General features: G+C 32.4%; 1 pseudogene; it reads right to left on the reverse strand.

Annotated features, from left to right (window-relative positions):
* Positions 1-6382: 6382 nt before the first annotated feature.
* LOC128174088 (uncharacterized) lies at positions 6383-21792 on the reverse strand (annotated as a pseudogene).
* Between the last annotated feature and the right edge of the window lie 4771 nt (positions 21793-26563).

The following is a 26563-nucleotide window of genomic DNA, read 5'->3' on the forward strand; positions in this document are numbered from 1 at the left end:
ATATTTGTCGTAACATTAGAAATATTTATTTAATATACATTTAAACTAGTTCAAAGGTAACTATATTTTCGTTTAACGAGCTTAACTGGTTCAATAAACAGCATCACAAAAACACCAGTAAAAAATTAAAGTATTCTGTAAACATCGATACATTGTAATGAAAGTTCTCTGCAAAGAACCTAATTCATTGCAAAAAGACGGTTTGTCACAGAGACACCGCTCAATGGATATCGTTTCTGTAAAGTGTTGATTGGACTATAAATGAACAGGTCACGGGGATATATTTGCAAAAGGATATAACCTAAATTTGATTTACTGAATAAAAATAAAGACAGGCACATATTTGATAACGGAAAGACAAATTTATAGTTATATTAGTTATATGTGATAAAGCTTCCTTTTTGTAACACATATCTGTATAAGCTTGAGATGTTGAGAAATTTAATATGTTATATTTTAGAAAATACTGTTTGTATGTGAAATGTGTCCGCAATCATTTTATCTTGCATTCAATTTAATTCTTCAAACGATGATTAAAAGGCCAATAGTACTAGGGGTCTTGTTGGCACAGACAATTACATCCTCATACCTGTGTCCTCAAGGAGTTTGGGATTAATACGTTGACGCACGTTGCATGTTTGTTGAATCCAGGGTAGAAGACTAAGATTATTTTTAAAACCTTCCTGGTCGGTGATAAAATTACTGTCCCTGAACAAATGATAAGCTAAGCAGATTTTATAAAAACCAATTTGGAACGAATAAGAAATGAATAAGTCACTTACAGGAACTAAATTTTCCACAAGTAAAACGCACAAAGTAACAAAGTAAAATGTTGCTACGCTTGGTTTAATTTCAAGGTGTCTTCAATTTGAAAAGCAATCATGAAAATGGTTGGATGGTTTGCTCTGCACCTATTATTTCTGGCAAGTTGACACGTTTTACCTTCCTCGTATTCTTTGCCAAGTCAATGTCGAAATAATATGAAAGTGTTCATTTAAACTTTAAATAGGCTGTACTTTTGTCACTCAAATGAAATTTCATCTATATTGTAGAATGACTTAAAAAAACTAAATGGTTTACACTCATTTAACAAATGCAGTATGCTCTTACAGATATAAAACTCCCTCAATTAATGCATGGTCTTCACTTCTTTGAATTGTTAACAGTTAAATGTACAATGTATGTATAGAATGCTTATGTCGTTGAAAACGTCTTGTGTTAGTTTGGATTATTTGTCGTTATGTGTTATATTTTTCAAACAAATAAACAACAATTTTAATGAAGCGAGAGACAATTGTTAATAAGTTATGACCTTTTATAGATTAAATTTGTTTTTGAAACAAATTTTCGAAAAGAAGTTGTGAATGTTACGAAAGTGAGATTAGAAAGTCATTTTTTTTTAATTTATCAATATTGGGCTATCTATAAAAAAAGCATTTCGGTGTGGTATAAAAAATGTATATGGGTTAGCCAAAAATTAAACATCAAACGCACCTGTACAGTAATATGTGAAGAGAAATCATTATAAATCAAATTATCTATTGACTTGACTTTGCTCAGATATATGTTTGGATGTTTAAATTTTAGTAGGACGAGTCAAACGTAATAAATGGATTTTGGGAAACGACGTTGGCGTTTCCAATTGGTATATCGTATCTGCAGGCGATTCATTATTTTTTTTCTTTTAGATAATACTTTACGTTAAAAGGTATATCCTTTTAACAATGTTTAGAATGGGAAGAACAACAAAGTAGTACCTTTAAGCAAAATATTTCCAATACTTTAAGAGTGTATATACATTTTAAATTAGAATGCGTGACACATCTCAGAAAAGAGGATTTGCAATTTTAAAAGCAAGTGTCAGAACTGAATTATCATTTGAAGGAAAGAATTGCAATTGTTTGATGAATAATCCAGTTATAACATTTATTCATGAAGATTTTATAGAAAAAAAAAAAAAAAAAAAAAAAAAAAAAAAAAAAAAACAAGAAAAAAAAACAAGAAAAAAAAAGCATAAAACTTTTATTCTTATATCGAAAACAAATCAATGTTAACATAAACCTGTAGTTGATAAAGTTTACTACAAAATGATAATGTTTCCAGCTTGTTTAAACATTATTTTTACTTAGTCATGAATATGAGGCTATAAAATATTTATCAATTTCAATATTTAGTGTCATACAAATGCGATGATAATACTATCTTGGTAAATGTAGTAAAGATGCAAAGCTTTCTTTGGATATAATTTCGTGTTATGTTTAAATTTCCGAGTAGTGTCACTATCGGACACGGTTACATCGAATACTGCTGATAACAGTATGTGGCAGATGGGAACCACTTCATATTAATAGATTCATGACCAAACAAGAGACACATCGAACCACTTCATATTAATTGATTCATGACCAAACAAGAGACACATCAAGGTCTATTGTGGATTTATACTTTAAAGAGGAATGGTCAAACAATTTTTTCTCCAAATTTTATGTTTACAATGCTTCAGTAGGACATTACCAAAGACAACCATAATTTGAGTGCTACGTTTTGAGTTATAAGCGAGTTACAGAGCTTATTTGAGTGTTAAAGTAAAAATTCAGGTTTTTGACCTTAAGTGAATGAGTTAAACGCAAGGAACTGTTTATTTAAGATAAAAAACAGAGAAAATCAGGTAAAAAAAGAAAAGAAAAAAGATTTTAACTAGTATATTGAACCGAAGTAAACAAAACAGGACACGATCCTTCTTTACATTTCAAAGAATTATGAGCCCTGTATCTTGCTTATAAATCGTCAACTGACTTTCAAATTTAAAAACCTATTCCCTTAGCATTGTAAATGATAAAAAAAAAAGGAATTTCACAAAAATCATGACTTGCCCCTTCAAACAAGGGAAATAAAACGTTTTCCCCCTTTATGTGTACATGTACTGAATATAATACAAACACTAAGCAACATCATTTTAGAGTATAAGCTCTGAGTTCATGGATAGTCTTTGATGAGATAAATATCTTAAGATATAGGACAGAAATGTATAATCTATAAATTAATTTAAAATAAATTGCACCACTTCATAATTATATGAACTTAAGAGAGTACACTTTGTACGAAACAAGCCGCATTAGATGGCGAGGTGCATAACTATAACTCACTTCACATTTAAAATGGAATGTACGAAACTGACTAACTGTGAACACTTTCAGTCATGGCTGTACTTTCTTTGCAGGCATGTTCTTTTAAATAAACAACATGTTAAAATGTTAATAATGATTAAAATTCAGTAACAACAAAATCAGCACATATCGCATTGTCCGTTAAACTCTAGAAAATACAAGTACTTAATTTACTGATAAATACAGCGGCTTACGTCTGAAATCATTTCTTAAAAATCTAAATCAAAATTTATAAAAGGTTTAAGTAGTACATATATCAGTAATATAAAATTAGAGATATTTATAAATCAAATAAACATTCTAATTAGATCAAAGGCAACTATATTTTCGTTTCACGAGCTAAACTGGTTCAGTAACAGCATTTCACAAAAACAAGTAAAAAACTAGACTTCTGTAAACATCGATAATGAAAGTTCATTGCAAACAACCAAATTTATTGCCAACCCCCCCCCCCCCCCCCCACCCGGTTTTGTCACCTGATACCGCGTAATGGATATAGGTCACAGGGATATATTGGCTAAAGGATATAACCTAAATAAATTTGATTTATTGAATTGAAATAAAGGCAAGCGCATATTTGATGAAGGAGAGACCACATTATAGTTATATGAGATAAAGCCTCCTTTTTTGTAACACATTTCTGTATAAATTTGGATATCTAGAATTCTAATATGTTACATTTTAGAATGTACTGTTCGTTTGCGAAATGTTTCCGCAATCCTTTTTTCTTGAATTCCATTAAATGCATCAAACGAAGATTCAAGCGTCAAAATAGGGGTCTTGTTGGCACAGATACTTTTCCTCATCCTGTGTCCTCAAGAAGTTTGGTATTAATACGTTCACGCAAGGTGCATGTTTGTTGAATCCAGGGTAGTAGGCTAAGATTTTCTTTTAATCTTAGGTCTGTGATAAAAGTTCAATGTCATTGAAAATTGTTTAGAAATCAATAGAACCAAAATTGATTCGAAGGTAAACTCTTTAAGGTCAAGATGTAGAAAATGAAAGGTGCCTACATGTTTATAAGATTTAAGACATAAATTCTTTCCATGATGCTTCATTACAGTAGTTTGTTTGATAGTGTGTACCGGGGTTAAATATTTGGTAAACACATTGAAAACGCATGTTTTAATCTGTCATTTTCAATGAAAAATGAAGGAAATAAGGAACAAATTTTGGAGTTTCGTCCATATTTGACTAATAAAATATATCTAGAATGCCTACAGTTTTCCAAAAACGGAACGAAACAAGCTTTTGACTTCCTTTTTAAAATGATGTCAAATTTAATATAGATATCGTTATTACCTTTTTATATGATTTAACATTATATGTCAAGAAATATTTTAATTTTCTACATAATTCCTTAAGAGCCGTAAAGTACGGAAAACGATTTATGACGTTATAATGGATCTCTCACCAAAAAGACACTCTGAAAACATTAACTAGATCTTGACCTTAATTGAGTGTTTTGGTGAAATAAGGCAATTCGGTCCTTACGATTTCACATGTGTGTAACTTTCTTAAAGTCCTTCTAAAGACAATTATGATGTTATGTAATCTAAGCTTAGTAACTCAATAATGCTTAAAATTAATAATCATCTTATGACAGGGTTTGTTTTTAATCAGCGTTTGAAATAACAAGACGAAAGGGTAAATTTTACAAGGTTGACAAGCAAAAGGCAAGGAAAATGGGACGGATCGTATTTTGTCAAGGTTGCTATTGGAATGTAAGTTTTTCAACACACAAACGGCGAAACAAACAGCTGGAAGCTCAATTGAGAATTTCTGATTACATTATATATGTCCGTCTGTCCGTCCGTCTGGGTCTTTTTTTTTTACATTTTCAACATCTTCTTCAAAATCACTTAACTAATTTTAACCAAACTTGGCACAAAACACTTCTATGCAAAGTTGGCAAATAAATGACCACCTTTCAAGGAGAAATATTTCAAAACTATTGAAAAAAATGGAAACATATTCAAGAGGGCTAATTTAAAAACTTCTGTGAAAGCATCTCTTCAGCTAGTGTAAATTCCAAGTTGTGAAATTAATTACCCCTGGGGTACGGTAGGGCCACAAAGGGAGAAGAGTATATTAAAAAATAATCTTCTGAGAAACCAACCAGCCAGGAACGCTGAAACTTATGTGGCAGCATCCCCAGAGTAGATTCACTTTTTTTAAACCATGATCCCTGGGAGTATGGTGGGGCTCCAATGGGGTTGAATTGTACTTTTGAGATTTTTTTTGAGTTTTGAGTTAATCTAAAAAAAAAAAATTAAGAGAAACTAATTGGTAAAGACATCTGAAAGGGGACACATTTTTTACATAAGAATATGTCCATAAAAAAAAAATAAAAGCCACGCGTTGATTTTCGTGAAAGCAACCGTAGATAGTGTATATTTAATCTCGTTAAAATCAAAATCTTTAGGAGTAGGGTGGGGCCACATTGGGGGATCCAATTTTACAAAGAAAAACATTTTAATTTAGAAAAAAATGAAAGTTATAATGTATGGCTTCCTTATATCAAAACTTTTGACAAAATGCTGATTTTATAAAATTGATTAGACTTGGGCCCCTAAATAATTCTTGGGCCTCACAAGGGGTCAGGGTTTGAGGTAGGTTTATAATGCATTCATTAACAATTGTTAAGGATCTTTTTGAGAATCATTATGCTCAGTAAAAATATGGCTATAAAATCACCATGTTACATGTTGAAATTGGACTCGCTTATAAATATAAGAATACAATAGGCGAACATTTTTTTTTAATTTATGCAGGATTTAAAAATAATATACATTGTCCAGATGTTTTGTATTATGACTCCATTCAGCTGATTTTATTATGCCCATCGTTGCTCAGGTGACGGATGTGGCCCTGAGGCCCTGAGGCCTCTTGTTACATTTACAATAATGCAGCCAATCAATAATGCAGTCAGTCGATGAGCGCGTGCGATAAAAAATGTGACGTCATTGAATAGATCACACAGAATTGAAAAATTCTAAAATTTTATATCAGGAAATTTTTTGCAAATGTAAATAAAATGTTCTGATCTAACCATTTTCTTAAGTATAAAGAAACAAATGATACCTGGCATCTGAACGTCACTTGAAAGGATTTACCACAAATTCGGATAGTGTAATTGTCTATCATTTTCACAGATATTTTCTTAAGTTTCAATCGCAACGTGGAACATAGGTACATAGCTAAATATCGTTACGTTAGTCTCCGATCACGTTATATGGAGTATCCGATACCGTAGAACCTAACGTTGAGTACGCATGGTTCTCATCCACAGTTGATAAATCGACGTACGTCTGAGGAGATTTTTCGTTCTCTGGTACAGATGCGTCTGTACGGTGTCGGTTGGTTTTATTTTTCATGATATGTCGTGACATGTAGAAGTTAACAAAAAGGCTGATAGCAAACATGGTTGAGAGACTTGCTATGATTGCTACTCCTGTTGTAGCCTGTTTTCTAAGAAAAAATTAACAAGCTGTATTCTATGTTTGGTTGGTACATGCATTTTTTTTCAGGAAAAGATAATAATTTAGTTTTAGTAATTTCATATACTTACTCTGCCGAATTCAGGCGCATTAATTGTGGCTCTCAAAAATGACCATAAAAGTGTGAAAGTAGATATCAAGACAATGTACTTTGTTTACCATTCTGTCAATTCGATTCAATGTTGTGAATTTACCTGTTACACAAAGAACACCGATCCATCCAGAATTGCAACCTTCGGTGCAAACTCCGTTTTCTGCGGCACACGATTTACCATCTTTGCAATGTCCACAATCAAATCCACAGTTTGGGCCATATTTGTAGGAAACACATTCTGACATAACAAAGAAAGAAGTCATACTATATTGCAAATTGTTAAGTAAAGTTGGAAACAAGAAGTTGATAATAAGATTTGGATTGTTTGAAATTTTACTGTTGTTGCTTGGAAATTGATAGAAATATATGTCCATACAATATAGTTTTGAGCAAATATGTTATGTATACAGGAAACTTTTGATGGCTCGAACTTCGATCGCTTAAAGTTCTTTATCGCTCAAAGTGAGTCTAGGGTCCTGATTTTATGTATTACACATGTGATTAAAATGACCTACATCTCCAAGAAAAAATTAACTATATTTTGTTTTCACTGTCCATTTGATACTCTGTCATTTTTTCTTTGATTAGTATATTCATTTTTACAACGTAATTCTATATAAAAAATCTAAACGTGATGCAATAACGTTTAAAAATTCGCCTTGACATACTGAAATAGTTTGCTATTCGTTTGTTTGTATGTAAAGCAGGATCAATGGATCTTTAAACTCATTTACATCATACCTTGACAAAGAGGGGGTTTGAAGTTTTGACTGCAGCCATTGATGCAAGTCCCATCGTGTTTTTCACAAATTTCTTCTCTGATACAGTGACCACATTTAGCAGAACAGGTAGCATTATAGAACCCGTCTTGACATTCTAAAATATGCAATGCATCTCTTTTGTAGTTTAGAACAAACATTGATTACAAAGAAAAAAATGTTGAAAATCTGTTCCTTTCTTTTACTTTCACACTTTGGATGCTGATAGTTTGGAATTAAACATGGTAACATGTCCCATTGTATTTATCACCCGTCTCTTCATTTACACAGTGTTTGCATGCAACTGGTGTCACATATATCCCCGTAACACCCCACATTACACACTTAAACATTACAATACAATTGAATTAAAAAATAGATTGATGCTGACCTGTTTAAACATGCACATAAACGGTTTATACTGATAAGATTAACCAAATCCAATCATAGCCATTTAAGTATAGAAAACTAAATGTCTGTTGAACCTCCTTTAAATTATTGGATTCGAGAATATAAACATATTAAATATCAACAGCCAAACATTTAGCTTACTGAATTTGAGTCTATGAGATAAATCTTATTTCCGTCTGATATCACGAGGTTCGTTTAGTATATAATAAAACATGCACATTAAAATTTATATTTGTTTTATAATTGGTGTATTTTTTTTGTTTTAACAATAGTGAAAACCGTATAGCGAGCCGATTATTCTTTTTAACACGATTTAATCACGGTATAAATATTATTACACTCTCTTGCATACCTATTTCGATAAAGAGCATACATCATAGCATGGGCGGATCCAGAATTTTAAGTTAAAGGGGCGCATGTTTCAGGCATGCGGTCCGCAAGCCACCTTGAGGCCCCCGGTCGGTCTTTGGCAAAGCCTTAGTTGGGGCTCAAAGGGCGAAGCCCCCACACTACTGGCTCTAAAAACCCCTGTCCGTATGAAAATCCCCTGTCTTCCCCGGTCACCCCCTGTGTTTTCACTGTCATCCCCTGTACATCCCCTGTGTGCCACTGTACAGAGCCCCTGTATACCCTGTCATCCCCTGTGCGCTCCTGTACACAACCCCTGTGTGCCACTGTAAGCCCCTGTCACCCCCTGTACGCCCCTGCCATCCCCTGTAAGCCACTGTATACCCCTGTGCATGCCCCTGACATCCCCTGTACGGCTTTTGACTGGGTTTTTTTTTTCAATATCATTTTCTTAATTCAACTATTGAAATCACATGTGTTATATTTTGAGCTATAAGTCAATATATGCACTCAACAGCGCCGAATCACAAGACACACTGTTATCGTAATTTTAGAAATCACATGTTTTAGTTGATAGTTTATTGATACTTCAAAAATCATGCTAACAACTAAAGGTTTGAGATTCACCGGAGGTGAATGCGGGAATTATGTTTTATATTAGGTGTGCAAGCCCTCAGAGCATGTAGTCCTTTGGAGCTCGGGAACATCGCTACTCCCTAATATTTGAAAAACAGACATAAAAATACAACATAGAGTGAATTATTCAGTTTTTAAAATACTACATCTACAGATGTATGTACACTTTACTTATGAATATCTTAAGCCTGTGAATCATATGATTCTTGGTAATAAGCAACACACTAGAAACTAAGATCAAGCGCGGCACATGGTTTTGTATATATCTAAACATATAGGAGCGCACTAAAACCAATAAATCAATCAGAATATAGAATTTATAATCAGTTATGTAACGATAGAGTACACCTTTCTTCTTTTTTCTAACCAAGTTCTTGGTTTTACCTTTATTAATTTCCCGTGAATAGCACAATAAAGCTTCAATAGCTTATATATGTTTGTCTAAGAAATATTTTAGTATGTTTGTTCAATACGTTTCTGACCGGCTTATTAGACTCTTGAATTGAATTTAACTGATGTTTTAATCTCATAATTTCATTAATTTCCAAAATATAATTGTCATATCTCTTTTTACTGCAAAGTGGAAGATATCAAAGATAATCAAATTAATTGCCAGTGAACAGAAATCTGCCGCAAAGGTCAGAAAATGTAAATGTGTTTTCTATACATGTAGGAGGTTTTATAGATATTGAGATATTTTTAAAAAACCCTGATTAGTCATGAGAGAGTTAAAGGTAAAAATTAAGTCCTTAAATTCCGACTTTTTTTCTTTTTGTGAATATACTTTAAATTAATAAAGTTATTTTCAATTTTAAAGGTTTGTAGAATTGAGGCATAAAATATGGTAGTCCCATATAGTATAACCCTGTGCCTTGCAAATATATTTGAAATTTTCTTTAAATATCAAATTCAATAAGACGACGTAAATGTATTTTAAGAAAAATAAAGCCATTATAAACGTTGAAGTATACCTAGTATATCAAGTATTTAAAGAAACGTAATATTAATAAGCATTGGATGCCGATTTTTGGATGCTATTAGTTCTATAATCACATGGCTGGGTAAAAAAATAACTATATTTTTAAGGGTTAGTCGGGTTTTGTTTCTTTTGTTCATTTTTGTTGTTGTTGTTGTTGTTTTTTTGTTTTTTGTATTTGCATTTGACAAAGTGAACAGATTAAAAATCATGCCAAACGTCAAACAACACCAACGGCGTTTATACTTTCATCATATACAAAAGTAAAAATTACTCAAATACAAAAAGCTTAGATTAAATAATCAATGTGTAATGATTGATGAATGCTGATACTTCTAATACGGAAACAAACAAGCTTCATGTCAGTTATTCAATGACGAAAAACGGTGTTAAATTGACTGCCGTCAATAAAAAAAAGGCCGCTTTAGGTCAACATTCCACGAACTCACTTTTTTGTCAATTCCGATTTGACAACTTTTTCAAAATTACAAACATACAGAGATACTTAAGTGTTTTAAGCATTTCATGACAATTATATCTAGACAGGTTAACACTTCTTTGAGTAGCTTGTCGAAAACGTCAAATTTTGTTTTGCATTTTTTTATTGTCTCCTTTAAGCGTTTATTATCTACAAGTGTAGATGTCATACATACGGAAGCGTATTAGTGCTCCATATACACATATATGTAAATTTTACACATTAAAGTGTGAATTTTACACTTTAAAGTGTGAGATTTACAGATTGAAGTGTGAATTTTACAGATTAAAGTGTAAAATTTACAGATTAAAGTGTGCATTTTACACTTTAAAGTGTGAATTTTATAATTTTATAATTTACACTTTAAAGTGTGAATTTTACAGATTAAAGTGTAAATTTACAGATTAAAGTGTAAATTTTACACATTAAAGGGTGAATTCTACAGATTAAAGTGTAAAATTGAAGTGTAGAAAATAAAAAAATGTGAAGTGTATATGTGGCACTAATACGCTTCCGTACATACAATATGAACAAAAAAGAACAAATCATTTTAAATATCCAGATAAAGCTACAGTTCTGCAGCGATAAATTAATCCCACAGAAAATATGGTTTAATAGATAAATAAAGGATATTAAAAGTAAGCAAATACTTTTCTCCCAACCTTTAAGAAAATCAAAGTAGTGTAAACTGGCGAGAACCTGTTTGGCAAACATGTTTAGAAAATGCAGGGACAACGATGGTCAAATTCAATTCCTATGTTTCCAAAATGACTGTTTTTGATCTATATCCGATTTAACAGAAAAGGATCTTTTCCGATAAATTTCAGCTGCACTACAATAATTTTGCACCACTACAGAGATCCTACGGAATAGTAGCCATCTCCGTAAAATTAGATAAAACAAATTGGAGGGGACTACATTGTTGCAGTGTTTTGTGTATGACTGATAGTGTTTGTTATGCTGACACCGTTATGAAAGTGTCAAGCCCTACAAAACCCGTATATGTCTCATTATAATTTGGATTCCTACAGTATTTCATACTTACCGTCACACCTCTCCCATTGCCAGTGATTCTGACACCCATTAGGACAGGAACCAGTCCCTTTGTCACACACGCCATTGTTTATACAGTGTCCACATGGAGTGTTACAGTCGGTGTGTTCCCGGTTTGCACACATTTGATAATTGGGTATAGAACAATAGGTGTGAATTGTGTTGTGATAGCAATTATAGTCTGCTTTCGGTCAAAGATTTTACCTGTTTTTTTTACCTGTGTTTTATTAGCGCCTTAACGATAAAACAAGAAGAATATAGACATTTTGTTGTGTTTTAGGTCTTATAACTATCATCATTTTTTTTTTTCGTTTGATTAAATGAAGATAATGATATATTAAAAAAGTCTTCAAATTCCGCACACTGATTAAAAAAATAATAATTTGACTTTCAAATTTTTGTCCATTTACCTTAAATATAAAACAAAATGAATCAGAAAAAATTGCTGGTCCCAAGCCAATTGGAAGCTGATTCAATGGATAGTTATATGATGAAGGGGAAAACTACATGGACAGTCATATGGGGTACTCCGTGTCTCTTTTTACAATTGAGTTGCAAATTATGTAAAACGCATGTTTATAATTGATTGTTTGGTATCAACAGAAAGAATATCATGAAAGAAAACAGATCTTTATCACAAAATATTTCAATCTTTGAAGTAGCGACCTTGACGGTAGTTCTTATGACATCACCGCTTTAGTATATGGCGGGTCACTTTCTAGTTTTTCAAATCAGAGGTTAAATACATAAAAAAAATCTGACAAAAATAATATTTTAATATTGATGCGATATAACTCAAACTGAAAAAGGTTGAAAATGCATGAATTATAGGTCTACATTTGATAGGTTTTGTGAAATAATCTTTACAGTTTTTGAAGCATATAAAATTGCCGATTTATCATCATACAGTTTGTCTATTTCTTCGATTATTCAAGCCACAACATAAATGAAAAATATTAAGCAGCGTTTGCACTTGACACATTTCCCCCATTTATGTCAGCAAAAGCAATAATTAAATATTACCATATTATATTTTCTCTTCAAACTTTTAGCGTGTACATGTTCTTCCTATAGGCAGTAAAGGCGCTACATATTCAACATTTTTGCAATAACCATTCTTATTTTAAAAAAAATAATGAAATTGTTCATGACCAAACTGATGTTTGAAATCAAATTCATGAATATGGATGGTGATTATTATGTAAATGTGCAAGTTATATTGTAAGATAAAATAAATGTAAATATAAATTGCGAGTAGATATGTTTTACTTATCTTATTTTCAATTACCCTCGCAGGAATTGTGATACAGACTATAGCAATTAAGCAATTATCTCACCTGGTCAAATTCCCGTTTCGCACACATTTTTTCGATACCTAATTTTCAAATGTGTGCAAAACGGGAACAAACCGTTACAGTCAATGCCATAGTAATGATCGGAGCAAACTGAAACAAATACATAATATTTAATGCTGATGTACAACGGAAGGCATAATAAATAATAACTATTGAATAGTTTCAAACGTTTGAATAGTTTATTATTTCTATCATATCAGACATCTTCTGCTTGGTCTCCACAAACAGAGATATTCCTAAACAATTGCTGCACCATTTTGAACCTACTTCCCGGTAAATCAACATTATCTATCTTTCCCACCAGTATTACACTGTTTTGAATCGCTAGCTATATTCCAATCTATAAGTTGAAAAATGTACAATTGCATTTCTTTGTACAGTCTGTAATCTTTCAAGCATTATTTGGAATACAGAATTGTTTTGGAATTTCAATATGTAACAAAATTGGCCACTCTGGGCCCTAATCCAGGGACCACACATTTCACAATTTTGGTAAAAAGCTTCATAGTCATCATTACGAAGCATTTAGTTTTTCTGAACTATACATGGGAGTAGACGAGAACTTCTAATAATTATTGCACCTTTACTAATTAGCAATGCATTTCTAAGCCCCATCCTAGGGCCTTAACCCCGGACCCAGGAGGCAATAAATTTCACAATGTAGATAGAGGCCTTCATTGACGTCATTACCGTGCATTTATTTTTTTTCCCACATTTGATGAAGTAAAGAAGATTTGGGAAAAATTCTACCTTCTGTATATTTGGCCCCACCAATAGCGTTCCGTGGTGGTGCATGTTGAGCCATGAATTTTACAATTTATGTTCCTCTAATCATAGAGATGCTTTACACAAAAATAATATCAACTGGGTATGCAATTTGTAAGAAAGTGTTAAAAAAAAACCACTGTTAACGCACCATGCACAACGCACTACGTACGACGACGGAGGAAGACTTATTGCAATAGCTCAACTGCATGACATGCAGCATCCAACGTCATTAAGATGTACTGCTTAACGTATGTAGTCGGTTATTTCAAACTCTAAACTTATCTTCTATAATATTTCGTGGACTTTCCATGGCTGATGAAAATGACGACTAGTAAACATGGTGGATCTGGTTTTAATCTATGTACGATTTACGTGCATTTTGTTTAGCACGAATTAAACAAAAATGTTTTGTTGCAACGAAAGATAACAGAAATGGATCTTTTTAGAGAAATATCAACTGCAGTAAAATATTTTGCACCATTACAGAGATCCTACGGAATTGAAGTCATCTCTGTAAAATTGTTGCAGTTACATGGTTTGTGTATAAATAATAGTGTTTGTTATGCTGACACCGTTATGAAAGTGTCAAGCCCTACAAAACCAGTATAGGTCTCATCACAATTTGCATTCTTACAGTATTTCATACTTACCGTCACACTCCTCTCCCTGCCAGTGACTCTGACACCCATTAGGACAGGAACCATTCCCTTTGTCACACATACCATCGTTTTTACAGTGTCCACATGGAGTGTGACAGTCAGTGCCGTAGAAGTGATCAGAGCAAACTAAAACAAATACATGTAATAATATTTGTTGCTGATATACAACTGAGAGCATAATAAATTGAAAAAGGAACAAAAAATGAATAGATAAGAAAGAAATTGAATAAATCAACAATTAAAGTTCAAAGTATAAAAAAACCATTTTGTTTTCAGATGGCTCAAATCTTTGTTTGAAATCTCTAAAAATGTACCAATGGTTTTAGATTTTTCGATAACAGAATATATTTTAACATTATCTAAAATGCAGATTAAAAAAAAACCACATATCCAACATACAAACATGTAATTGACATTGACATAGTTTATATAAATAATCAATAAATACTATTGCAGAAAGTTCCAGTCCACTGCTTAGCACATCCATCATCACACATCCCTGTCAACTTATTGCAATGTACTCCATTTTTACAATGACCAGGACAGTCCACACACGATTTATTTGATATGAATTTTCCATTAGGACATACTGTAATATATATTTCTTATCATGAAAATTTGAGTGCAATTAAATAGGCAACAGCGATACTTAGTCAACAGTAATTCAGCATGCTTTTATTTATCTCTTGTAATGGTGGTTCATAAATGTACGTCATTCAACTATTACTCTTATCTGCCGAAAATAAAACAATTTTCGAAATTAAATGTCACCCTTTTTAGAATGGTCGTATAAGAGACTATCAAAAAAAGAGGTTAATCTATTTAGATAGGCATTTTGTACTTGTTTTTCTTTCAAATAGATTGTAAACAAAGTAATGAAACCAGTTTCCGATTGCTGTATAAGTGACATTAACGTGGTGAAAAAATTCTTAACGTGATCTAAACTTTAGCTGCCTAAGACTAAGAATATGAAATTGTATTTTCCATTATCGCGATAATTAATTGCCGCAAAAAAATTAATTGCCAGTAAAATTTAAAATAATGTCAATGTAAAAAAAAAAGTTGGCTAACAGCAGATTCATATGAAAGATTTGGTATGATTTTTACCCATTTCTTCTCTAATTTGTAAATCTCATAGATATTTTTTATGTTTACGCATTCAAGATTAGTTTTTTGTAATTTAAAAAAAAATACCGATGCAGTCAATTGTGAGAGCGTTAGGATCAGAACAGCCATGTATACATGATCCATTGAAAGCGTCACAGTGTTGGTTTTTACATTTAGATGGACAGGGGTGCTTGCAGCCGGGTGAAAACCTATTTGATCCACAACCTACAAATGTATATTATTATTATCATTAATTTTGAAAATGATTGTTTTGAACTTAAAAAAATCAAGCGCATATATCGACACATATTTAATTCTTTGCTTTCATTTTCCGTTGTTAACGCATGATATCTTTGAACGACTTTTCATCAACAAAAATTACCTTCATTATCTTATTGAATTTTAATTCTAATACAAAATCAGTTAATTCTAGAGTATCATTAAAAAGTAGCGATGGTGTTGTCAACTGCACAGCAAATTTAAAGCAAAATGAAATTTAATGTAACTGTACCAAACAATAAGAAATTAGAAAGATCCAAAACAGACAAACGTCTTATATTATGTGGGCATATCAACATGTTGGACTGATATCAAAGTCTGTTATCAAAGTCATACATTTTACGTTCTCAATATGGGTCTTGTACCATAATGGATTCTAAAGTCTACGACAGTGCTTAAAGAGAATTCATGTTATTTCTTATACTAAGACATAGTCATGTTTTTTTGTTTGTTCTTTTTTTGTGTTTGCTAGGTTAACGTTAACGAAGCTTAAGTAATGTTTTTTGATGATCAACAAAATTTGATTTGATTTGTAATGCAACATTGTAAACATGTAGAGGTAATCTTAGTTTGTCTTTAATGCTGTTTACATACATCTAACAGTTTATTTGATAGTTATTGAAATCAAGCGTTTGAAAACATTGCATTTATCACATAAAACACACAAAAAATATTATCTATATATTTACATATATTCAAGCAATGGTTTAATTGGTAAAATTGTTAATGGTCGTTAACATGAGGTCTGCTCAAACGTGGACTGGTCAGTTTACGAGAAGTATATTGCTTCAAGTTGCGGTATAAGAATAACCAAGATTCAAGTAAGATTCAGGTACTGAGTTTCAATTTAAGACAGACTTAAGTCGAGTTTTTGCATTATCAAGTTATAAACTCCTGGTATGGAGCACCATGAAAGATAATACGTACTCAAGGGAAAACTATCGTTACATGAATACTTGATAAACTGTGCATTTTTCGACTAGCACGCTTTAAAAAAACCTTTCCTGTTACTATTTGACGGTGAATTATGTACATGTAGTCTAATGCGTTACAATGTATATTATACTCGTATCTGATAACTAACCCCTTATACAAAATATAAATATATGGACACGACCTCGTTACGAGTTCCTTTTTTTGGAAATGATAAGGTGAAATATCAATTAAATTACAAAGCCCCCCTCCCCCCAAACACACACACTTTTAATCTTTTCACTTTTTACATTTTATGTTCTTTCACCGATCTCAAATTGTCGTTCATTTTTAGGATACAAAGATCAAAAATTTTATGGGCCAGCCCTGCCGATCCCTATTTCGGACAGACATTAGTATTTCGAGTAGTGGTATCAATTCGAATTATCAATGCAGTGATTTTGTTTTCTATACTGCTTAAACAAACATGTCTCTTTTTCTAGATACACTGCATCAAAGTGTATTGAAATTGACACCCATGAATCTCCAAATACGTAATAAATGAGTGTGGCAATGCTTTTATCAAACAACTGTTGTTACAATCAACAACTGTGCTTCTATATTTATTACAGAATCTTGATCGGATTAATCTTAAGTTGTGTTTTTTTTGTGTAATAGGCGTTCAGGACTATGGGCCCCTATTTAAAGAGGCCAGTCCCTTTTTATTGGAATTATTATTCCAATAAATATTATTTTAATACAGACATGTTTTGTTCTTCCATTAATCTAAAATTGTTGTTCATTTCTTAGACATAAATGATTGAATAGTTTAGGGGCCTCCCCGATAGATTCTTAAAGTGGACACAAATTGGTGTTCCAGTTAGTGAAATCAATTAACATCATTCATGAAGGCATTTTTCTTTCAAAAAATGCTTAACAAAATATGTCCCCTTTTTAGATATATTATTAGATATAGAGATTAAGATATATTTTTTTGGTTTTTTGTCCCCCCCCCCCAAAAAAAAAGAATCTATAATAACGTGATAAGTGAGTTTCCCATTTTTTTCAAACATATATTGTAACAGTCAACAATCTTTGTTCTATTATGCAAAACTTTTGGCCCTTGATTAAAAGGGCCAGCCCCGTTTTCTTTTCCTAAACAAAAGTTCTCAAGAATTCTGACATATTTTGTTCCTATACTAATTTAAAATTGTTTTCCATGTTTTGCATAAAAATGATTGAATATTTAAAAGGCCAGACCTGTAAATTTTTAATTGACACAGACATCGGTGTTTTGATAAATAAATTGATTACAATCACCAATACGGACGTTTTTTCTTCTACAATGCTTAACAAAATATGTCTTTTTCTCTAGATATATTGCGTCAAAATTTGAAGACTTTATCCCCTAGAAAACCCTTATTACATCATTATTTTTTTCCAACAAATATTAATACTGTCATCAACTTTTCTTTTATAATGTATTACAAAATCCTGATCGTTTATTAGTTATTGGGAATATATGTTTCGATTCTCCTGGACCCAAATTAAAAGGGCCAGCCCCTCTTTTTGTTGGAAAGAACTTTTAATACTCTACCTCCTTTGTTTAAATTCCTTAACAAAATATCAACTTAGAAAAAAGACACAGATCAAAACGTATGATAGTTTTATTCAAAATTCGTACTCAATGTCCCTGCCCAGGCAAACTCTAACAAATGACGACGGTCGCGTAAACCAATATTGCACATTTACAATCTATAGTCGACCTACTATGAAAATATTAAAGTCATATCTCTTATAATTGTTTGGATCAGCTGTGTACAAAATAGGTCATAAAAACAGCAAAATCGGCTGTAAATCGAGACCGGAAGTGAGAGCAACAAAAATGTCAAAAACATGTAACATTTAGATAACATCTAATTATCTGTGGAAAAACAAGTGTATACAATTGTTAAAAAAGAATCAGTAGGAAGACAATAAGGTCTTTTGTTGGAAACAGAAGATCTTAATAATAATAAGAAAGATTAAGAAAGAATATATCACTAGTGACGCAATTTTAACAAGTATGCGACAGATTCTGCGCATAATATTATGTATATATGTGAATGATTATAGATGTGTGTATATGAGATGTACATGTTTAAAACCTTATGCTAATGAAGTGACAGCTAAATAATACATACAATTAACTACCGACTTTAAAAATTCAAACCTTTTATATCGTCTTGTCTTGTATATGATATACAATTTTTAGGATAAAACAAATGAAAATAGAAATATAAGAGAAAAGATCTAAACATTTATGCAAAACTGACCCATGACTTTAACTTCACATATTTCTATCCCAGTATACATCGTGTTATCATATCGACAGATAGATGTATATCCCGGCGGTCGTGTGTTGATAAATGCAATCCCTCGTGTTACGTTATTTACGGTTACATTCATAACAGACGTCGGACATCCAGACGTGGGATCCTGATGATATACAAGATGTTTGGGATCACGCAGAGGATAAAATCCTTCGTGTAAACGGAAAATCCAGCTGATCTTTCATATGCTTGAAAATGAATGTTAATGCCTACGTTAAGAAACCTCAACAAGTAAAAACTTTATTTACTGATGAAAAAGATACTCAAAGTTGAAATTAATTTAAGCCACACGACCGAACAGATAAAATTTTATCGAATAAATTCGGTTTGTTATATTTTTAAAACATTCGTTGTTATTTTTAGATTGGAAAACATTAAATTTCGACCTATGCTATACGATATAACCTAATTTCGCGGTTTATAAAGGTAAACTGTCCCAAGTTATGCTATATTCGTATAGCATTGAAAGAAAAAAGTTTCGTTTCTTATCATTTATTTTCAACGACTAAAATCTGAATATAAGGCCCATTTTAGAAAGAAAGACAGTAATTTGTAGAAAATTTGAACGCAATATCAAATGGTTAAATATGTTTTGTGCGCGTGTTGTAAATACTGTCTGACAATATAGGCATAATAAAAAAGCAACAACTTAAAAAATTCACCGAATTATGAACTTGGTTTCTTCTAAGAAGCCAGAGGCTCGAGGGGCTTCTCAAAGGATTTGATCACGAACAATTCAAGTTCATATCACGGTGAACTTTTTTATCTGCTGTTTATAACCTATATTTAGGTTTGAAAGATGATATTGTTCAAAATTATAAAACTAATCGTATTTAAATGTGTACAATAATCATACCGTTGAGCGATAAGCATATGCGCTAATTTTAATACATGAGCAAATCTTAGAAGCCGGAGGCTCGAAGGGCTTCTCAGAACATTTGATCACGTACCAACCGAGTTCATATTATTCTGTTGAACTTTTTAACACTGCAGTTTGTAACTTATTTTTACGTTTGAGATTGTTCAGAATTGTTAAAATTACCGAGTTAATATGTTTATAATCAAAGATACAAGTAATAAGCACGTTCGAGTATTATTTTGACGTTGTGAAAAAATGTCATACAGAATTGAACGTTTTCGCTATTTTGTAGGTTCATATAAGGAAACATATTTGAAAATTTAAATAAACCGAATGGAACGTTATCGACGCTCAAAAGGAAGATTTCAGGAAGAATATTTGCAAATATAAATATTTGAATTTGTTTTTGAGGCGTTATAACTAAATTTAAATTATTCTTTGTATACTCACTGTCAGATCTGAAATATATTTCCAGATAGGCTACGTTGAAACTCTGTTGTAACCACATCTTCCACCATATAGAAGTATTACGGTTTTTATCAGTATTCGTTATAGCACAGGAGTTTGAATGGTAGTCCTGTGAGACATTGCCATCAATAGCTTTAATGGCTGCCCAGGCTGGTTTTTGAGGATCTGCGCTCATGGCGGCTTTTCCTCTGAATCCTTGTTCGAAAACTAGATTAACTGAAACAGCAAAATATAAACAATAAAAAATATTTCATCTACATATATCTGCATAGACTAGTACGAATCAAAATCTGTTATGAAGTAAAACAGTAAATTAAAGGCATTCAGAAGTTGACGTTCTACTCGCTTTTCGATATTCACTATTCGAATAACGAATAGAATTCCGTGTTCGGTTCGCCATTCAGATTACCGTAAACATTCTAATAAACATAAAATCAATATACCATATAAACTTTTTTTTATTGAAAGAAAGAATATTATAGTAAAAAAAATCTTGCTGATCTGACCTGAACACACTAAGCTAGCCTAGCAAAAGAGTAAGAAATTCATAATATTCTATTACAATAGAAATATTTTTCAAAGGGCTAGCTTACACCATGTATCCAATACTTGGGCTTCATATTGAAACGGGACCGGGCCCCTGGACAGTCTATTCGACCCTCAAAACGCTCTTTGGGTTTGCAAAGCAATTAACAGGCTTAGCTAGATTGGCGAAAATAGAATATTTCGCGTAATACAGTTATAACGGTAATATCTTATAAGAGGCTGGCTAACACCCTGCATCCTGTGTTTGGGCCTTTATATCTGGAGGGAATAAGGCCCCAGGACAGTCCAGTCGACCCACTTCAGGATGGTTGATTACAAAGCCATTACCAGGCTTAGCTAGCCTGGCGTAAATAGGATAATTCGCATAATACAGTAACAATAGGGATATCTTTCAAGGGGCTAGCTAACACCCTGTATCTTATATTTGGGCCTTCATATTTGGACGGGATGGAACCCAGGGCAGTATAGACGACCCTCAAAAGGAATTGGGTTTACACCAATAACAGGCTTACCTAGTCTGGCGAAAATAGGATTTCGTATAATAGAGTTGTAAAGAGCAAAAATTTTAAGAGGCTTGCAAACAAATTTATTTTTTGAGCTTAATATTTGGAAGGGGTAGGACCCCAGGACGGTCCAGTCGACACTTAAAAGGAATTGGGTTTACACAGCCATTGAAAGGCTCAACTAGCCTAGTGAGAATAGGATACTCTCATAATTCATTTATATTTAGCAAATCTTTAAAGTGTCTGGCTCATACCCTGCATCCTAAATTTGGGTCTTCATATTTGTAAGGAATAGACACCCTGGAGAGTCTAGTGACCCTCAAAAGTAATTAGGTCTACACGGCCATAAATAGACTTATATAGCCTGGCGAAAATAGGGCATTTCGTATAATACAGTTATAAAGGGTTAATCTTTCAAGGGGCTGGGTAACATCTTGTATCCAATATTTGGGTTTCATATTAAGACGGCATAAGGCCCCGGGAGACTCCAGTCGTTGCATACGTTATACTGGTCGCGTCAAGTCTCCTCTGAATAGTGGACATGCACACTATTCAGACGCGACCAAACGCGATCCAAATTATCGCAGTGCAACGCACGAACATTAGTACGAACGTTTTACAACGATTTGTGTACTCGTAAGAGTGTTACACGGTTTATAAAGATCGTAAGATAAATCGCTGGTGTTTATGCGTCTGTTTTGCGACCGTGAGACTGTTGCTCAACGTGTCTCATGTAATTTTGCAACGTTTTACTATCATTGCACAAATTATCAGCCTCAATATGCCATGCTTTGCTACTAGTTTATATACCCTGTTTCATATATTCTCTGTTTAAGAACAAAATTTACAATATACATTTATTGCATAATGGTGAAAAAAATACATGTATGAAGATTTATTTCCTTAAGAAAAATCATATTTCCCGAGGGCTTCGCCCGAAGAAAAAATTGATTTTTTCTGGGGAATAAATCTTCATATTCTTATAACATTAATGCAATAAACGTTTTATTATACCAAGCAACATATGATTACACAAAATACGTTGATTTCTAATGATGTTCGACTTTTCAACAGTCGCAACATTAACGTCGTGATTGTTTGATTTTACATGTAACTGTCTCACTTTTCTTTTATAAATCATAGTTAAGTTTGTTCTGAGATAAAGAGAATCATGATAAATAAATATTTTTGATTTAATCATATTTGTCTACATCGAATGCTCATATCGGCTTTTTCAATCTCCCTGTCACGTGACTTTCTAAACCAATCAGATATAATAGAATAATCATATTGAGGTATAGGGTCTAATAATAAATGCTGCTGCAAATCTGTATTTTTTTTTCGCTTTCAGCTATGTCTACTGAATATGGTCGGTGTATATACCCCCTCTGACTCGCACGATCATTCGTACCATTGAACGCATAATCGCAGGTCCAATCACACTGAATCGTCCAATCACCTAGTCTCTCGCGCGTTCCTATCTTATTATCGATCAACAGTTGCTTTCATTGTACAACAGTCCCATACAGACGTAAGATATAACGCAAAATTCAATGCGTTTACATCGTACAACGCTCGCTTAGATCGTTCGAAATTCGTACGAATACTTTTTTCATATGCGATTATTTCGGCAACAATTAACGATTCATATCTAATTTTTTCGGTCGCACGAATATTTGGTCGCTTCTGCTCGTGCGCCAATTGTGAAAGGGGCTTCATAAATCTACTAGATGCACTGCCTCTCAAATTTCATTTTTATCTTTAGAAATCGAAATGAAACGTACGAAACTGACTTAATGTGAAATGTTTACTCGGTGGCGGTACGTTCCCTGCACGCGTTTTGTCTTAAATGAACAAAATGATAAAATGATTAAAATTCGGTATCAACAAATTCAGAAAATATCGTATTGTCCGTTAAACTAAAAACAATACAAGTACATTGTACTTAACTTACTGATAAACATTTTGAAAGCTGTTTTCTTATTTAAATCAAAATTTTAAAAAAGTCTTCAGTAGTTCCTATATTTGTCATATAAATTTAAAGATATTTATTGAATATAGATTTGAATTAAATTAAAGACAACTATATTTCCGTTTCACGAGCTAAACTGTTTGGATAGCGGCATTCCACAAACACCAGTCAGAAACTAAAGACTTCTGTAAACATCGATAATAAAAGTGTTCTGCAAACAACCTGATTTATTGCGAAAATGTTTGGTCACGGAGTTTCCGGCCAATGGATATCGTTTCTGTACAGTGTTGATTGGTCTACAAAACGTTCAAGTCACAGGGATATATTTGCAAAAGGATATAACCTAAATTTGATTTATTGAATTGAAATAAAGACAAGCATATATTTGATGATGAAAAGACCAATTCATGGTCATACGAGATAAAGCTCCCTTTTTTGTAACACATTTCTGTGTAAGCTTGTGATGTTTAAAATTGTAATATGTTACATTTTAAAATGTACTGTTCGTTTGTGAAATGTGTCCGCAATCCTTTTATCTTGCACTCCATTATATTCATCAAACGAATATTCAAGCGCCAAACTAGGAGTCTTACTGGCACAGACCAATTACATCCTGGTACCTGTGTCCTCAAGGGGTTTGGGATTAAGACGTTGACGCACGGTGCATGTATTAGAATCCAGGGTAGAAGACTAAGATTATTTTTAAAATCTTCCGGGTCGGTGTTATAATTATATTGTCCTTGAGCAACTGATAAGCTATGCAGATTTTTTAAAAACAATTTAGAACGAATAAGAAATGAATAAGTCACTTACAAGGACCGCCCGCCGTTGCCTCACAAAAACGTAATACAACATAGAATAACCAAAGGATCGTGAACATCAAATTCGACGTCTTGTACATGTTGATATTCAGATAATGTTTAACAGAAACACATATACCGAGCGTGAATTCGCTCATCAAAAGTCACTGGTCGTGTTCAAAAATAAATTTTCCACAAGTAAAACACACTTCTCTGCGAAGAAAATGTTGCTACGCTTGGTTAAAATTTCAAGGTATCTTTAAATTGAATAGCAATCACGAAAATGGAAGTAAGATATGCTTTTCACCTTTTATTGCTGGCAAAGTTGACACGTTTTACCTTACTCGTTTTCTTTGCCAAACCAATGTAGAAATAATGTGGAAGTTTTCATTTGAACTTTCAAAAGGCTGTACGTCTCTCACTCGAATGAAATTCAAGTTTTATTTTAGAATGAATAAAAAACAACTAAATGGTTTACATTAATTTAAACAATACAGTATGCTCTTACGGATATACAAACTCCTTCCATTAATGCATGGTCTTCACCACTCTGAATTGTTAACAGTTACATGTACAGTATATGTATAGAATGCCAATGTCGTTGAAAACTTCTTGTGTTAGTTTGGTTTATTTTTCGCTTATGTATTATGCTTTTCAAATGAATAAACAACAATTTGAATGAAACGAGAGACAATTGTAAATACGTTTTGACCTTTTTATAGATAAAATTTGGTTTTTGTTTTACACAACTTTTCGAAAAGATGTTGTAAATGTTACGAAAGTGAGATTAGAAAGTCATTTTTAAAATTTATCAATATGGGACTACCTATAAAACAAAAGTATTTTGGTGTGATAAAGTATATGGGTAGGCCAAGAAATTCAACATCAAACGTACCTGTACAATATTATGTGAAGATAAATCATTATTTATCAAATTATGTACTGACTTTGTTCAGATATATGTTGGGATGTTTAGATTTTAGTAGGACGATGCAAACGTAATAAGTGGGTTTTTTGGGAAACGACGTTGGCGTTTTCAATTGATATATCGTATCTTTAGGCGATTCATTATTTTTTGTTTTAGATAATACTTTACGTTAAAAGGTATATCCTTTTAACCATGTTTAGAATCGGTAGGACAACAAAGTAGTGCCTTTAAGCAAACTTTTTTTCTAATACCTTAAGAGCGTATATAAATTTTTAATTAGAATGCGTGACACATGTCAGAAGAGAGGACTTGCAATTTTAAAAGCAAGTGTCAAAACTAAATAATCATTTGAAGGAAAGAGTTGCAACTGTTTGATGTCACCCTTTTCAATACAGACGGATTTTGTCGGCAAAAAATGTTACTTCACACCACAAAATTAATGAAATACATGTAAATCCACAGCAACTGCTAAAACCGTTGTAAAAATTTGAATAAAGTTGTAAATATAAAAAAAAATATATAGTAGCTTCAACAAAACCTGAAATTTCATAACAACAGTTGAAGTGATGTTTTTTGTTTGTTTTATATTTAATAAAATCTGAATGAATAATCAAGTTATAACATTTATTCATTGCCAATGAATATTCAAGAGAAAAAAAAATAAATAAAGAAAAAACAACAAAAAAAACTGTTATTCTTAAATTGAAAAACAAATTATGTTATGTTTACATGGATTTAATTTCGTTGACATTTTCAAAGTAAATTTTACAGTATTAATCTATGTAGTTACATGTATCACGACTGATGTAAATATCGTCGATGATTCAAAATCACATAAAACCATTTAAAAAGAAGAATGCTATTAATTTTTTCAATTAATTATACCCGCACTTTCTAAAGAAAGTTCGGGTATATTGTTGTTACCCTGTTCTGTTCGTCCGTCCGTCCGTCCGTCTGTCACGTTTTACTTTCTCAAACTGCTCTTACATCTTATAAACCAGCAAACTGAACTCTTGGAGTTTGATTTGGGGTATCATGTTGTTTTGTAAAAAGGTTTCAAAAATTCTCTGTTAGTCCTGGGGGTCAAATAATTGGTAAAAAATGACGTGTTTTCACAAAACACCTTCTTCCTCAAACTCCTCCTACATTTTCAATAGTAGACAAATCATCTTTTGGAATATGTTTTAGGGTATCTTATGATGCGCAATAAGGTTTCGGAATTTTCAATTTTGTCCTGGGGGTCATTTAATGGCTGAAAAATGACGTTTAAACAAAAAAACTGGTTTCAAAAACGTCATTTTTTTTTTTTGCAGTAGCCAAATGATCTTCTAGAATATGATTGGGGGTGTCATATTGAGGCGTGATCAGGTTCCAGAGTTTTTTTTTTATTAAGGGGATCAGTGGGCAACAAAAAATGACGTTTTTTTGCAAAAAAAAAATGGTTCCCAGAACTCCTCTTATAACTTTTGGAGTAGCTACGTCATCTCTTGGGATATAATTGGGGCTGTCCTATAGATGTGCAATAAGGTTTTAAAAATTTAAATTTCATTCAGGGAGTCAAATAGTAGCAGAAAATTGACGTTTATCACTAAAAAAAACCCACATTGATCCAAG

The sequence above is a fragment of the Crassostrea angulata genome, chromosome 2 (assembly GCF_025612915.1).
Source record: "Crassostrea angulata isolate pt1a10 chromosome 2, ASM2561291v2, whole genome shotgun sequence".
Classification (NCBI taxonomy): domain Eukaryota; kingdom Metazoa; phylum Mollusca; class Bivalvia; order Ostreida; family Ostreidae; genus Magallana; species Magallana angulata.